General features: G+C 33.8%; 1 long non-coding RNA gene across 1 annotated transcript; it reads right to left on the reverse strand.

Annotated features, from left to right (window-relative positions):
• Positions 1–6,990: 6,990 nt before the first annotated feature.
• On the reverse strand, positions 6,991–8,320 carry LOC139781861 (uncharacterized). Its single transcript, XR_011720712.1, has 2 exons — positions 8,031–8,320; positions 6,991–7,862 (listed from the first exon to the last, which is right to left on the reverse strand). It is a non-coding gene; the product is annotated as an uncharacterized lncRNA (long non-coding RNA).
• Positions 8,321–16,697: the final 8,377 nt, after the last annotated feature.

The raw sequence follows: 16,697 nt of genomic DNA on the forward strand, positions 1-16,697 counted from the left end.
CTTCTTTGTGTTTTCTTCCTCTTTTCCAGTCTCTTAATAACTTTTCTACCTCCTCCCTCTTCTTCCTACAGTCCCCATCCCACCATACTCCCTTTCCTTCTGCCCCTCTTTTTACTCTTCTCACCCTTACTTCCATCTTAATTCTTTTTGTCAACTTTTCGACCTCTTTATCTATTGCCCCCCTACCTATTTATACCTCCTCCGTCCTTCTTCTAAACTCTTCTCTTGCCTCTTTCGACCAGTCCGTCTTTTAAACCCACCTCTCTCCTTCCGCTATTGTTCCTCTCCTCTCACCACCCCCCCCCTTTGTCCACCCGTACTGCTACTGATTGGTGATCCGAATCTACCTCACACCCCATCTCCAATCTTGTCACTCTTTCCCAAGCTTTTCTATCTCCTATTGCGTAATTGATCACTGTTTCCCCCCTTCCTCCTGTAAAAGTCACCACCCCCTCCTCATCTCCCTCCTTTGCTCCGTTCATAATTTCCCATCCTTCCTCTTCCATCCATCTAATCAGCCCTTCCCCCTACCTATTTATCATTTTATCTTTTAATTTTCTTTCAACAACTCCCTCTTCTCCATCCTCCAGCGCTCCTTTCTCCCCTGTTCTCGCATTGAAATCGCCCCCCAATATCCATTTCTCCTCTCTCCCTTCCCCCTCTTTTACCGATTTTATCTTACCCATCATCTTATCCAAGTTGCCGCTTACGTAAACTGTTGCCAATCTCCCCATTTCTCCTTCTTCCATCTTACTTCTCTAATCATTGAACTCTCCTTCTCCACTCATTCTTCTTCCTCTTCTAACCCTTTTCTGACTCCCATCATTATTCCACCTATTGCTCTTCCTTTTCTTCCAACTCTTTCTTTCCTTGCACCCTGTATACTCCAGTTGAACTCCTTTGGCACCATATTCTTCATTTTCTCCCATTCCTCCTGTTCCAGCCACGTCTCCACCAACCTCACGACATCCCACTCTTTTATCCTTTCCCAAAACCCTTTCTGTTTTCCCTTCACTCCCACTACATTCCAAAAGCCTATCTTTAGGCTTCCTTCCTGTTCCTTCCTTTCTTCCTCCCTCCTTAATTTCTTTCTTTCCCCTTCTCTTTTTCTCCCCTCTTTTTCCTCTCTTTCACTCCTTTTTACTTACCCCACTTTACTCTCTCTGACTCCTTTCCCCCCTCCCCTCAGCCTCACCACATCCTGGTTCCTACTCTCCCTCTCCTCCCTCTTCTCTCCGCCCTTCCCTCCTTCACCACCATCCCTTTCACTACTACATTGTTTTTCCTTCTGTCTCTCTCTTCTAACTCTCTCCACTTTTCTAGCTTTCTTACCTTCGCTTTCATTGCTTTATCTCTTTTTCCTATCTCCCACTTTCCTTCATCTTTCACTTTTCCCTGCCCTTCCTTCCTCCCATTTCTCTCCTTCTTTATACTCTCTAGTCTTCCTCTCAACTCTCCTATCTCCTTCTTTAATTCCTCCCTTTCCTTCTGCCATTTCACCTCTCTCTCCTCCACATCCGTCCTCATATTCCTAATCTCATATCTTATCATTTCTCTCTCTTTCTTGCATTCTACCCCTTGCTCTTTCTGTTCTTTCCTTAATTCCCGTATTTTCTCCATTATTTTACTCATTATCCCTATCATCTGTTCTTTTCCCTCTGGCAATCTCACCATTTCCTACTCCTTTTAAACGTTTCTTCTTCCTCTCCTCTTCCCCCTTCCTCTCTTTTTTCTTTAAAATAATCATCTATATTCCCCTCAATACATAAACTCGCACTTCTCTCTCTCTCTCTCTCTCTCTCTCTCTCTCTCTCTCTCTCTCTCTCTCTCTCTCTCTCTCTCTCTCTCTCTCTCTCTCTCTCTCTCTCTCTCTCTCTCTCTCTCTCTCTCTCTCTCTCTCTCTCTCTCTCTCTCTCTCTCCTTTTCTCTTCTCTTGGCTCTCCTCTTTCCTTTTTTATTTTTTTTCCTGCTATTTTTTTTTAACTTTATGATACCTTAATCATAAAGAATAAAAGAATCATATATTACATAAAACACGCTGTAGCCATCTTCATCGTTGATGCGATCATGATTTATAGCATCAGTTATATCAATGATTGTTTAAAAATTTAAAGAAACATATTTGCTTTTTCTTGTCATGCGACGAGTCAACGTAAAAATTTTTGGTAATTATACAGTAATACGGACCACCCTCCGATGACCTTGACCTTGACATATGTTGTCAAGGTCACCCTCCTGGGTGACCTTCAGAAGATTTTAGCCGTCGCTCGTTATTCGTTAAAAAGTTATTAGCAAAAAAAGTTTGGACAATATAGTAGTTATTTTGAGTATTGAAAGGCATAGGCTGCGTTCCGGGAGCGCGCTATTAGCGCTATTTGCTTATTCTATCCTTGTTCTACACTTGATGAGCGATAAAGATAGAATGATGCAATAGCGCTAATAGCGCGCTTTCCGAACGCAGCCTTAAACGACTAATATATATGTGGAAATAGTACATGTATGAACAAAGGAAAGTCTTCAGTTGTCACATGGGTTCGTGGCGCTCTTTACAAGCTCGTTTATATATATACATAATAAAACATTATATATTCTCTATTAATTTCCCGAATACACCTATTTTATGTCATCTAGTAATACATAAAATGAGTCTTCTCCAATTCTTTTTACATATAGATGATCGACTAACTTATCTTGTTTAATACCACCTCTACTTAAACGAGCTTGTAAAGCGCGCCACGAACCCATGTGGCACCTCGTTTTGCGTGGAAAGTGTATGCGTGAACTATTTCGACATATATATTAGTCATTTATGCCTTCCTATACTCAATATAGCTGCTATATTTTCCAAACTTCTTTTGTTAATAACTTTTTAACGAATAACGAGCGACGGCTAAAACCTTCCGAAGGTCACTCAGGAGGGTGACCTTGACAACATATGTCAAGGTCAAGGTCATCGGAGGGTGGTCCGTATTACTGTATAATTACCAAATTTTTTTCTTTTAAATAGGATGGACTTTAAAAAAAAGCTCTAAAAAGAATAAAAAATGAAAAAAATTAACAAATAAAGAAGCTCTCAAAAGTATGAAATAATACTTTTAAGAATTTTTTTCAATTTTTTGAAGTCGGCGCCAAATTAATGATATTTTTAATAGCGTTTTTCATTGGCAGAATTAGTGCGCACTCAGTGCACATTAAAGCCGTTGTATACTGATTTAATCTCTAATATTTAAAGTAAAATGCTAATATTTCGACTGATAAAATACCCAATACGTATCTTACCAAATAGTACAATAAAGAATATTGAGGATTTCGTGACTTAACCCGTTTATATTAAACATATACTTTACGTTGATTTGTGTGTACGACGGCTTTAATGTGCACTGAGTGCGCTCCAGTTCTGCAAAAAAAAAACGCTATAAGTATTCTTTTCAATTTTTTTAAGTCGACGTCAAATTGATTTAGTAATTATTAATTTGGCGCCGACTTCAAAAAATTGAAAAAAAAATACTTAAGAATATTATTAATTTGGCGCCGACTTCAAAACATTGAAAGAAATTCTTAAAAGTATTATTTCATACCTTTTAAATCTTCTTTATTATTTAATTTTTTTCATTCTTTTTAGAGCTTTTTTGAAAAATCGGTTTTATTAAAAAAAATTTTTATTTTAAATTTATACTTCTTTAGTGCGTTATTCAATTGATACAAATCAAAAATAATAATTTATTATTTGCTTGTAATTATTAAGTAGCATATTTCCTTACTGCTCCGTACCCTGATGTTCTAACGCGATATTTTATGTACTAAAACTTTCCGGAGCAAGGAGTGCTCTACAGTGAAAACCGCATCCGTCCAGTAGTTTCAGAAAAAATCGTGGACATATCTACATACATCATACTCGCCGAATTGAGAACCTCCTTTTTGAAGTCGGTTAAAAATAAATTATATTTAATTTTGTATCATGAAATTAAATTTTACACGTGACTGTTATGTCACATAGAAATTGATATATAAATCTATTTTAAAAACTAGAAGAAACAATTAAAATTTTAAAAATTGCTCAAAAATTTAAAAAAAGATAGAACCGACTTCAAAAAACTGTAAAAAATAAGAAAAAATTTAAAAAAATAAAATAAGCTTTAAATTTTTTCTTACTTTTTAGAGCTTTTTTGAAGTCGGTTTTATTTAAAAAATTTTTTTATTTTATACTTTTTTAGTGCTTTATTCATTTAACATGATTAAAAAATAATATGCGTAATCTCTTTCAAATATTATATATCTTTCTACTTCTTTCTGCACTTTTTCAATCAGTATCTCCAATATTTTTGCAATATTTTAACCATACAGGATAACTCCATCTGTTTTTGTTACATATAAAATTTTATTGCATTGTCTCGTATACTCTCCTTTGGTTTTAGTCTGTGTAATTCCTTACTTGTTGTCGTAATTGGATATCATTTGAGGATAACATTTTCTTGTAATTTTTATTTGAGAAAAGTCGCTATTTTATAATTTAAATAAATCTTCGGGTAATTATGAAGAAAAGTGGCTTCCTCACCGATTTGTCTAAAACTTAATAAATATTGTGTAGGTCCACCTAGCTTACTGGCTGAAAAAGTGCAAAAAAGGGAGCCTTAAAAAATCTTTATTAAAACTTCCTATACACATAAAATCCCGAAAAGACGTAAAATGTAAGTGTAAGAAAATCGACCAATCCCAATCAAGTATTGTGCTGTCCGTAATCCCAGTAAAAGAAAATATTATATTAAAATTGATCGATTTTCTTATGCTTATTACCTTTTATGTCTTTATAGGATTTTATGTGTGAAGCGGGGCGGGGAGCACACACTTCTGCACAACGCATAATGCGTAAGCATAAGAAAATTGATTGGTCTATTTCCTTATGCACATGTGTATGGTGCACTTGAAGGTCTTTAAGCCCCGGACACACACTTTTTCGTAACAGTAACAGTAAAGTTTCGACCAATCGCTTTGTTCGATTCGGGAACATACGGTCGTACATACGTTCCCGATTCAAGCAACGCGATTGGTCGAAACTTTCTGTTACTGTTACGAAAAACTGTGTGTCCGGGCCCTTAAAGGCTATTGCACATAACAAAGTTTAAAGGTCAATCCAGACAAACTTGCATAGCGCATAAACATAAGCATAAGAGAATTGATTGGTCCATATGCATGTGCATAAGGAAATAGACCAATCCGTTTCTTTATGCATATGGTTATGCACCTATGCAAGTTTGTCTGGATAGACTTTTATGGCTTCTGCCCACAGAACACGGAAACGCTTGCCGCGCGGCAAGAAGCGACACGGTAGCTAATAAACTTTTGGTTCTTACAGAAAAGTGACACGTTGCTTGGTTACCGCGTCGCTCCTTGCTGCGCAGCAAGCGTTTCCGCGTCCTGTGGGGAGAAGCCATTAGTCATAATTGTAAGGCTATAAGAAAATAGACCAATCACACTCGATTATTCTTCAAACGCAAGGAGAATAATCGATTATGATTGGTTTATTTTTTTACGACCTTACGATTATGGCTGAATCTTTGTTACGTGCAATGGCCTTAAGTTTGATCAAAATAAGCTCATAATCGTATTCATATATCGCATCGTTTATATTAAAGGAAATTCAAGGTTTATTGTACTAATTGCCAGTTTACGTACAGAAATGTTTTATTTTTAAATTATGATCAAATTACAATCAATACAAATATATCGGAAACAAGCAAGTTAGAGAATATCTCAGTTTTTTGGCTACCATAAGAATATTCAGATAAAATGACAGCTATTTTGTTAGGTGTCGATATATTGCATCAACAGCCATGTGTTTTTGCAAAATTTATGAGATACGTCCTATTAGTTATTATCATATCCGGAAGAAGAAACAACTGTTTTAAATTGATAACTGATTTTTAATAAATGTTGATAATCAATTTAAAACAATTAATCATATCTATTTTATAGCTTAGTATAGTAAAAAGCTAGTTTATTTGTTCACATATCCACATTTCAACTAATTGTAAGTAGTATTATAGTAATAAAGGTATGCACTAAGTCTGTACTTTAGTTAGATATCAGGAGCTTTCCAGCAAGCGACACAAGTCGACACAAACATAGTTCTATCTTTCTTTTTTGGGAATGAGTAACAAAGATAAAACGATACTTGTGTCGACTTGTGTTGCTTGCTGGAAAGCTGCCATCATAAAACATGTATCATTCTTTCTCTCTGGTACATCATACATTGGTATTACTAAGTATAAATTTACATTCTTTTTAAATCATACGAAACAATGCAAAAAAAACTCGATATCGAATCTTAAAGTTTGATATAGTGTATGCTTAGACTGTAATAAAAGTAAAAATATATATGTATATATATTATATATTTATTTATATATATATATAGATTTATTTATTTTAATTATATATATATATATATATATATATATATATTTATTTATTTTAATTATATATATATATATATATTATACATATATAGACATATATAATATATATATATATAGTTAAAAGAAAAGAAAAAAGAGAAAAAAAGAAAGAAAAGACGCTGAATTATATGAAAAGTGTATTCGGAAATAAAAATCAATTCCTTATGTACATCTGATCATGTTAGATTCGAACAAATGATTTTTGTCATCAACATAATGCTATTAATCAACACAGCTTTAAAACGTAAAAATCTAATGTTGTTAAATAACTCTACTAATAATCGTAATCAAAAACTAAATTTTCTCAAGTAAATAGAAAGGAACATCATTGGGAACACCTTTGAACCAGAATTTCTTGAAGCTGCCGCCTACCATTGTTACGATTAAATAATAACAGAAATCCGTTTTCCTTGTGCCGCATCAAGTTACATCTTAGTTATGTCGCATTCGTTTTTCGGTTTTCATAATCACCTCCGACAGCGCGTATCAAAATAATCAACGAAATTATCGGATCAAGTAATAAAGTAATAAAGTATCAAAGCAACAATACATATTTTACCTCAATACGGAACATTCGTGAAAAGTATGTTGAATAATTTGCCCATCGGATTAAGACTCTATTAAGCTAAATTAAATAAACTCGATATCGGAACGATACCAGAACATCACATTGCGAATACCAAATTGTATATATTGTGTAAGTACTGAGCGACATATCTAGATGAAAAATCTATCCAGAGCAATAATTGACGTACGAGCCGCACGTTATCCAGTCTAATATTGGATCGTTAAACGTTAACGAGTGACCAAGATATACCATACGGTACATCCACATAAATTAGAAGCTTGGTATAAAAATGAGGCACAATCAAGGAATCCTTCTTACCAAATGCTACTCCTCTATCTCCTAATGAATGTATCCGTATATCAAACATGACAGTGTAATTACCATCATTAAACTAAACCATGCATGGATATTAATATTAGGTGTCCTTAAATGTGTTTAAAGAGAATGACGATTTCTTAAACACTGTCGTATTCTTATGTCGGTAACAAACAGTCTTAACAACGAGCGTAGACTAATCATGTCGCGTTCCATAATCGTGTAGTCCTTGTATCGGTATGCGTCACATTACGAGCTGGGAATTAATAACTCTCATCAGGTATAACATAGCAACGTTAGTAGCGATTGACGATTAGCGACAACGCAACGTAGTTGCTCAGCCACTGTACCATTAATAAGAGCTTCTTTAGGCTTATTGCTCTGCTGCATACGAGGAAGATGAGACCGATGTTCTTTTTGGCCTTTAGATCCTTGCGAACTGTTGTTAAACGTAGATACGTCGTTCACGGGTGTTCCTTCCTTGCTATTCATGGTCGATTAGTCGCATGGGCCGGCATTACTGCCTAAACAAATGTATATAGATTAACTCTAAATGTATTCATATATATATACAAATATGCGCGTCAGCCTACCGATCAAGCACGACTTTCACACACGTACACACGCACACGTGTACACGCGCACGCACGCACGCACGCACACGCGCGATCAATAAGTATTATTATTATTACCTTTATTAATGCTTGAAACGTCTTGGCTGTTTAAAACAGTGTCTTCGTCATCAGTAGTACGACGATATTCGTCTCTACGATCTCTACGCTGGGTTGGAAAACGACCTTGTTTGCCACTCATATATCCCGAATTATCGGCACCTCTCTGATAACCGCCTCTTGGCAGTAAATCCCGAACGCAATCTTCACTGCTGTCCAAAGTATCTCTACGTAATCTTAAAGAACGTATTCAAACAAATTAGTCGTTATAATGCAGACAAAAAAACTTTTCCAAGAAGGCAGACGTATAACTTTACAACTTAATGTGCCACGGTTGATTTTTACGCGCAGACTGTGAAGAAGTTGTTGAATTTGTAAAAGTGCAGCAACCATAAGTCATAAGAACGCTTCAACATTGCAGTCCTTTGATTTATCTTATACTGATTTTCGAGTTCGGTTAGACAAGCTGCAAATTAAAAAATCAATAAATAACATATAAACAGATTACTAATTATAACCACACGCACAATCTAAATATAAATGTAAATATATTAATAAATAAATTACCTTCACAATTTTCCTTTCTTAATCCAGTCTTGATCGTGATAATATTTCTTAGTTTTGACATATGCAAAAAATGTATTTCTCAGGAACATCCTTTTCCTTTTCAATAAAATTACAATGTCCATGTTGCCAGCAGAGACAGAGATCATTAAACCGTCCTCTTCCATAAAACCACATGTGCAATTTACTTTTACCAGTTCGCCGTTAATCATCATCCATCACTCCTTCGCTCTCTGTAATAAGTCATCACATTTATATAAAAACAATAAATAACATATAAACAGATTACTATATATAAATAATTATAACCATACGCACAATCAAAATATAAATGTAAATATAATTACCTTGACAATTTTCCTTCCTTAATCCACAGTTCTGATCGTGATAATATTTCTTAGACGGCCGTAGTCGATATGGATTTTGACATATGTAACAAATGTATATTTCTCAGAAACTTCCTTTTCCTTTTTAAATACAAAATTACAATGTCCATGTTTGTCAGCATAATATATTAACCTCTTAATGACACGACGCGAGCTGTCACATCACGACACACACGCACGAAGCTCGCACGAATCTCCCGACTCGCGATCGCCCGGCTTCGACCGGCCAATCACGCACGCGGAAAAGCGGCAACACTACGTGCGAGATATTCGACTCGAAAGGCTCACTTCTCGGTCCAAATGGATTGTTTTATATAGGAGGAGAAGACTAGACTAGAACAATACAGGCGCGCGCTACGCGCGCGCCATTTAACTTTTTCATTATATATCACAAAATACTACAGAGCACGCGCTTAAACATGAAATAAATATAATACTACTACATTATAGCTTAAATATAGGTACGTGTGCACTATTTACTCTTTAACTGTACATTTTTAATAATATACGCACATAATTATATATGTCAAAAACTACTTTTATATAAAAATTTAAGAGGAGAAAAATCATACATATATTTCTTTATATACGTAGTTTTTAACTTGTTTATTATTTCGCTGACTGCCAAGATAAATTTTTAACGCTTCCCAAGAACGTACTCGTGAAAAGGCAACATAAAGTTGTCCATGATTAAAAATATCTTTACGAAGATCTATTCCTACTCTGTCAAATGTTTGTCCCTGTGACTTGTTAATTGTCATAGCAAAAGCTAATTTTATCGGAAATTGTCTTCTTTTAAAAGTGAAAGGATATACATTTTCGCAATACAAAGTTATACGATTTAAGAAAACAATATCTTCTACTTTATCACCCGTTAAAATTTTACATTTCAATAAATGATCGGCAAGTTCTATAATCATTAATCTAGTACCGTTACAAAGACCTTCATTGATACTAAGATTTCTAATCAGCATAATGACACAATTCGGTTTTAAACGCAACTCATAAGGAAGAAGAGATGACGGAGACAAAGTATTTAAATATTCTGGTAATAAAACTTCACCAATTTCACCGTTATCACCGCAATTTTCAGTACTATCTGTACTTGTATAAATTCGTTCTTCAGATATATCTAATAATTCGACAACTCGTTTATTAATTTCATCTACATCAGCATTTCTTGCAGAAAGTATTGCACACTTGGCCATATTATTAAATTCTTTATTTCGTATTAGATCACCATATATATCTTCTACAATATCGTCATTATTGGGTGTAATACAACAATCTGGAAGTTGCATATTATCATTAGCATCATTTAATATGCCATCTCCCATATCCAATAAAAATTTTGCAAATTTAGTTTCCTCTGGAAGAACTCGCATGTTTTCCGTTAAAGAAAAACTTATAAAATGTTTCCAAGTAAAACTAAACTTAATAGAAAGATTTATGATTTCACATCGGGTACCATGTATCTTAATAGGAAGAAGTTGCCTGAAATCACCACCTAGTACAATAATTTTTCCTCCAAAAAGTAAGTCGTTATTCATAATGTCACGCAACGTTCAATCCATAATCTCTAAAGCATATTGTGGTGCCATTGGCGCTTCATCCCAAATAAAAATATCTGTTTCTTTTAAATATTGAGCTTCTTTTGATTGGATTTTAATGCTGGATGATGAATCAGCAAATAATGGAACCGGCAAACCAAAAGTCTTATGAATCGTTTTTCCCGCAGGCAGTAACGTCGCTGCAATGCCCGTAAAAGCCATCGTATATACATACATGTTTATTTTGAGTTTTTGCTAAGTAATAAATAGTTGTATATACAAACGTTTTACCTGATCCACCTGAACCATCAATATAAAAACAATTGTTATTATGATTATTATTATCTAATCTGTTTAATATTAAATCAACTATTTCTTTTTGCTTTTTATTTAATTGATTATATTGTCTGGAACCAATTTCCATAGCTTGTTCAAGTGTCATAAAATCATCCTCTTCGTCATTTTGTTGCAATTGTTCCATTAGTGGAAAATCAGTAAGACTTTTGCCTTCAGTACACAGCATAGCATTGATTTGCGCATATGCTTTCGTTTGTCCTTGTAACATTTCAAAGTGTCGAATATAATCTTCTGACATTGCTACTTTGAAACTTTCCCAGAGTTCCTCGGGATGCAACGGTTGACAATGCAATAATATACGTACAAAATAATCTACGAAGTTGTCTTGGCATCATCCATCCAACAGCTTCATTCATAGCTCGTTTCCATTCATCATCATCTTCAATCAAACCTAAAGCTAAACATGCCGCTGAAAATGATCGACAAACTTCTCCATTTACAGTTCCTAAATTATCGAAACTCGTAGCTCCCTTTACAGTAAGTAATAATAGTCGTAAATGATATAATTCAGTTTGTGTCCTATACAATTATAATGACTTTTGCGTTTAATCCAACGTGATACATTTCTTCCATTAATTTTCTCTTTCTTAAACGTATAATAGCGTGGAATTTCTACATATAAATATTGTCTTGCTTCTTCGTCACGAGAATTTAACGAGAAATAATCAATTAACATCGTAACTTGATTTAAAGCAGAAGTCATTGCTTCTTCAATTGCTTCGTTTTCAATTATAACATTTTGTTCATTAGGAAGATGAACTGGCAAACGCATTATAGAATGACTTTTATCTTGTACTTACCAACTGGCTTCTACAGGTCCAACATAACGAGCCTATATAAAATTACGTATCTCAACATGATCAGTAATTACATTTTCTGTTATCGGCTCAACTGTTATAGCAGCAACATCATGTCCCTTGTAAATATACTTATATAAATATTTAACCGATTTGATACTTGAAACTATCTCAACATTAATATGACAATTAAAAATAATCGATAAAATAGGGCAATATGGAACTACATAACGATTATCAACAACATATCCTCCAGGACGTTCAAAACTTTTGCCATTATTTCGTCGACGATAATAAGGATAAGCATTTTCATCCATTCTGGTCTCTTCATGATACGGTTTAGGATAATGTTTCGAACATTTTCCATCTACCAAACACCAATCACCACAAGGTCCATGAATCATATCCTTCATAACTATGTCGTGTAAAGCACGATTTTCACCAGGATCAGGAATTTCGATCAGCAGAGATATATTTATCAACGATCTGTGGTGTTGTTATTTTGAAATGGTATTTTAAAGTAACTAATATGTGGACATGTGGCAAACCGCGTTTTTGAAATTCAATAACATATACAAAGGCTGCTACTTCTCCAAAAAATTTTTGCTTAACAATCAAATCAATTAAATAATCCTTTTTAAGATTAAAAACACGTGCACAAATGTCAGGTCTATCAGAAGCTTCGTGACCAGGCAAAAGATTTTCTTCAATTTCACGCCATTTTGGATTGCAAGTCATTGTAATAAAAAGATCTGGTTTACCAAATTTACTAACTATTGCCATTGAATCTTGAAAAAATGTGGATGGAAGTATAATCATCTTTCCAATACGTGCATTTAAATTATTCGCCGTACTTTGTAAATAATCTCTTAAACCTTGATATGTTTCAGTACGTAATTCTTTTTGATGATCTCTACAATAATTTATTCTGTCCTTTTCAATTTTTACATAACTGTCTACAAGCCACTGTTGAAATAGACGACGCCCTAATAAAAAGACGTTAAATTCGTCACAAATAGCCATGCGATATTTAATATACTGACCTCTAGTTACTCGTTTATTACTGTTTAATTTGGTTAAATTACAATGCCATCCTTGAGTAACATATGGATAAAATAATGGATATATCCATGGTTCAGCATTTGGATCCATGGTACTAACGTTTTGTAAAGTTTTGTCATTTCTATTGTCTATTACGTATTGTTACGTATGATTTTGGAATTTCTCCATCAGCAGTTGTACGAAAAACAGCAGCAACTTCACTAGTTCTTTGAGCATTATATCGGCGTCGATCCATACCTGGTCTTAATGTGAATAATAATTGTCATTCTGGCAACAATTCTCCAGATTCTATTTCTAATTGTCGTTGATTTTTCAATTCTTCACCCATCATTTGATAAGATTGAGCAAATATATTTAATTCCCGCATTATATGTTCAAGATTTTGTATGATTTCAAAATCTAAATCTAAATTTTCATTAAAACGATAATTTATTGCTTCATTAGAATCTATAATAAAAAGTTGACCATAAGTCGGATTTTCACTTTGAGCAGCATATAATGCTGTATTTATTTGATAATAAATTTGTCCTTGTATTTTGAAACAATACGGACCTGATCGTCTATTTTGAAAATTAACTAAATTATCATTAAATGACGCAAATGAAAATGAACTCTTGTAACTACGAATATATTTAAAAAATTTATTAGATTTTGCATGACTACCATCGAATAAACTACGAAGGAATTGTGGAAGTTGAGGTAAAGGTTCCAAATATACCGCACCATGATTACAACAATCATGAAATAAATCTCCTTTATTAGATATTTTTTCAGCTGCAAAATGTTTTGCATTGCAATGGATACAAAGCACATCCATGGAACCAATATAATATTCTGTTATATTGTTTATAGACATTGTATTATTAATATTTAAACGTGGTTGTTTTCTCTTACGTGATCGATAATAGGACTGATATTCGGCATATTGGTGGCATACTGCTGTAACATTCACGGAATTTTCTCCACTTATTTATCGCTTAGATTTATTACACGATTACCATTTATTGTACCAGGAACATATGAAACATTATGAGATCTTGGATTAATTAAAGTTTTTCTAGCTTCATTACGATGACGTTGATTATCTGCTTTTCTTTTACGACGTTGTTGTTGAAATTCTTCTTCCTCTTCAAAAGAACGTTCTATTTTACGTCGTGGCATTATTAAAATATATCTTAATAAAAATTTAATACATATAAAAAATTGTTTAATTAATTTCAATATTTGTTGATTATATTTATATATTAATTATATTAATATATATAATATCAATAAAACAAAAGATTATCAAATATTTATTAATTATTTAAAAATTTTTTGAAGGAATTACTTTTTTTATTAATAAATAATTTTTATTAATTTTATCTTATTTATATATTAATTGTATTGGTCATGTACTTCAGCTTCATACAAATACTTCATACTTCAAACGCAATGTCGCAATACAAATCCATGCTTTACATCAGTATTTTCAAAAATAGAACTTCCTCCTGATCCAAATAATCATATTGAAGTATAACTGTAAATAAAATATAACACATAGTATCATCATTTTTAAACAGAACAGATGTAAGAACACAGGTTATAAAAAAGTTTTGTGAAACTTATCTGACACAGTCTGACACAGCAATCTTATCTTAATGACAAAAAAAGTCATAAAAGCAGAACCAACATAGTAAACAAATTAATTTTTATAGCAAATATATTGCACTATTATTATTATACTATTCTAACCCTCGATCTTTCTTATCCCGACCTGGCCATGTCGGCCTCTTACAATCTAGCTCCCTCCCGCCCCTTCTCGCCCCTTCTCCGACACAAGGGGTTAGGTTGGTTTTGGAGTTGTAATAAAAATACTAAAAGCCCACCCCCGTACCATTGTCGTAGCCAAAAATGGGGGTGCAAAAAAGGTCCCAAAAATTGGTTTTTTGCCAATAACTCAAAAAGTATCGCAATTAGGGGAAAAAGTGAAGACGTGAAAGTTGTAGAGAATTAAATTTCACACAAAAAAGGTCCAGAGAAAAATTTGTACGACCAATTGCAGTCGATCTAGATTTTTTTGAAATAATAGGTATTTCATGACACAAGGAAAACACATGAGCGCGTCGCATATTTTTTATCGATAGTTAGAAAATGGCGACTCGAATAAAAAAATAGTTCAAATAGAAGTTGTAGACAATTTAATTGCGAACAATTTCCATTTTTTTTTTCGATACGATCAATATTGACAGAGATATGAATTTTTGAAAACATTTATTATCGATCCTCGAGTATGATTTTTAGTGGTAAAATCGCTTGTAACTCAACATCTGTAAGTTTAACGCAAATATTACATCCGATGAAAGTGAAAGATAATTAAATTTCGAAAATTTTGATGTATATGCAAACTCATTTTGGATATATGCGTAGGTGATAATGCTAATAAACATGAAAAATTGTCATTTTTTGTGGATTTTGTCAAAAAAAGTCACTTTCGGTTAGCTGTAGGTCAAAATGTCTGTCTACATTTTTTGAAGAGAATTAAATTATCTTTAAAACGGCGTTTGGTTCATCTTCGTACGATCATTTGTTAACAAGTTACAGCTGTTTAAAAATTTCATGAAAAATACAATTTCATACGAAATTAATAATATATTTAAAAAATATATACATAATAATTTTTTAAAAATTGGATTTCACCTATTTTAGTAGTTTATATGTGTGTGAAAGTAATGCAGCACTGTAAGTTCATCGAAAGGTATGATTTCTTTAAAAAAAGAACCCTCGAAAAGTGGTGTTTTTGAAGAAATTATGCAAAAGTGGCATTTGTATTTAGTTTTTTGCATGTATCTTCTTTTCTATTGATTTTACGAAGAAATTTCATCCGATCAAAATTAAAGCTGATAAAATTTCCTACAAAACTGATACTTTGATATTCGATTTGTAATAAGTAGTATTATGAAACGGACAATTGAAAATGCTTGTGATTTTGAATTTGCAGAAAAGTGAAATTTTGGAGCATTTGCAAAGTTAAAAATAATGTACTTAACAAATTTTAAAATTTTTTCAAGTATTGAAGTCATTCTGCATACATTTAGGTGTCATTCAGTACCGGTGCGATATTTTTAGAACGAATAGTACACAAGAAAGCCCCATGCTGTCGGATAGCATGGGGCGAGCAGGTAGTCGGGCTTCAGTGTAACTTGTTCAGTGTAACAAATGATCGTACGAAGATGAAGTTTTCTCCTATCCTACAGTCTTCAGCTGAAAACTACGCCCACTTCTCGGTCTTTGACCTCACTTCAGCTGAACCGTAGGGTAGGAGAAAGCGATGATGAAGTCAAAAGACCGAGCAGTTCCGAGTCGAATATCTCGCGCCGTAGTGTTGACGCTTTACCGCGCGTGTAATTGGCCGGTCGAAGCCGGCGATCGCGAGATCGCGGCAGTGTCGCGTAATAAATGTTAGTGACAGCTCGTGTGTGTCGTGTCGCGCAAGGTTAGTGTTTATTATATTATATATAAATAACCCGGGTGGAAATTACAACCTGGCGCTGTATGGGCCCCGGCTAGTTTTCCACGAGTTAATGTGGGCGCTATGATGGAAGGCTAGCCTGGGGTTGTACTGGGTGGTAACGGCAATAATGGCCAGCTCCAATATTGGAAAACTATCTAGGCCCTGGCTCGCGGAGCAATGTTGCCCCAAGATATTAAATCTGTCTAGCCGCTATGTAGAAAGAGATAGGGTAAGACTAGGATAACTTAGATTTAAAATTAATAAATAAATACTAACAAGAGAACCTTGCGAAGTGTAAAATTCTGATTTTAATATAACTTTGTGTACATACAGACGGGTGGTTTCACCCCTTAAAACCGTTTATTGGCTCCAACTCCTATTTTCTAAATTCATCTATTTACATAATCTGTATGTACACAAAGTTATATTAAAGTCAGAATTTGACACTTTGCGAGGTATCCTTGTAAGACGATTGTAAA

The sequence above is a fragment of the Temnothorax nylanderi genome, unplaced genomic scaffold (genome assembly GCF_030848795.1).
Source record: "Temnothorax nylanderi isolate EJ_2023f unplaced genomic scaffold, tnyl_v1.0 TNYL_tig0369_pilon, whole genome shotgun sequence".
In the NCBI taxonomy this organism is placed as follows: Eukaryota; Metazoa; Arthropoda; class Insecta; order Hymenoptera; family Formicidae; genus Temnothorax; species Temnothorax nylanderi.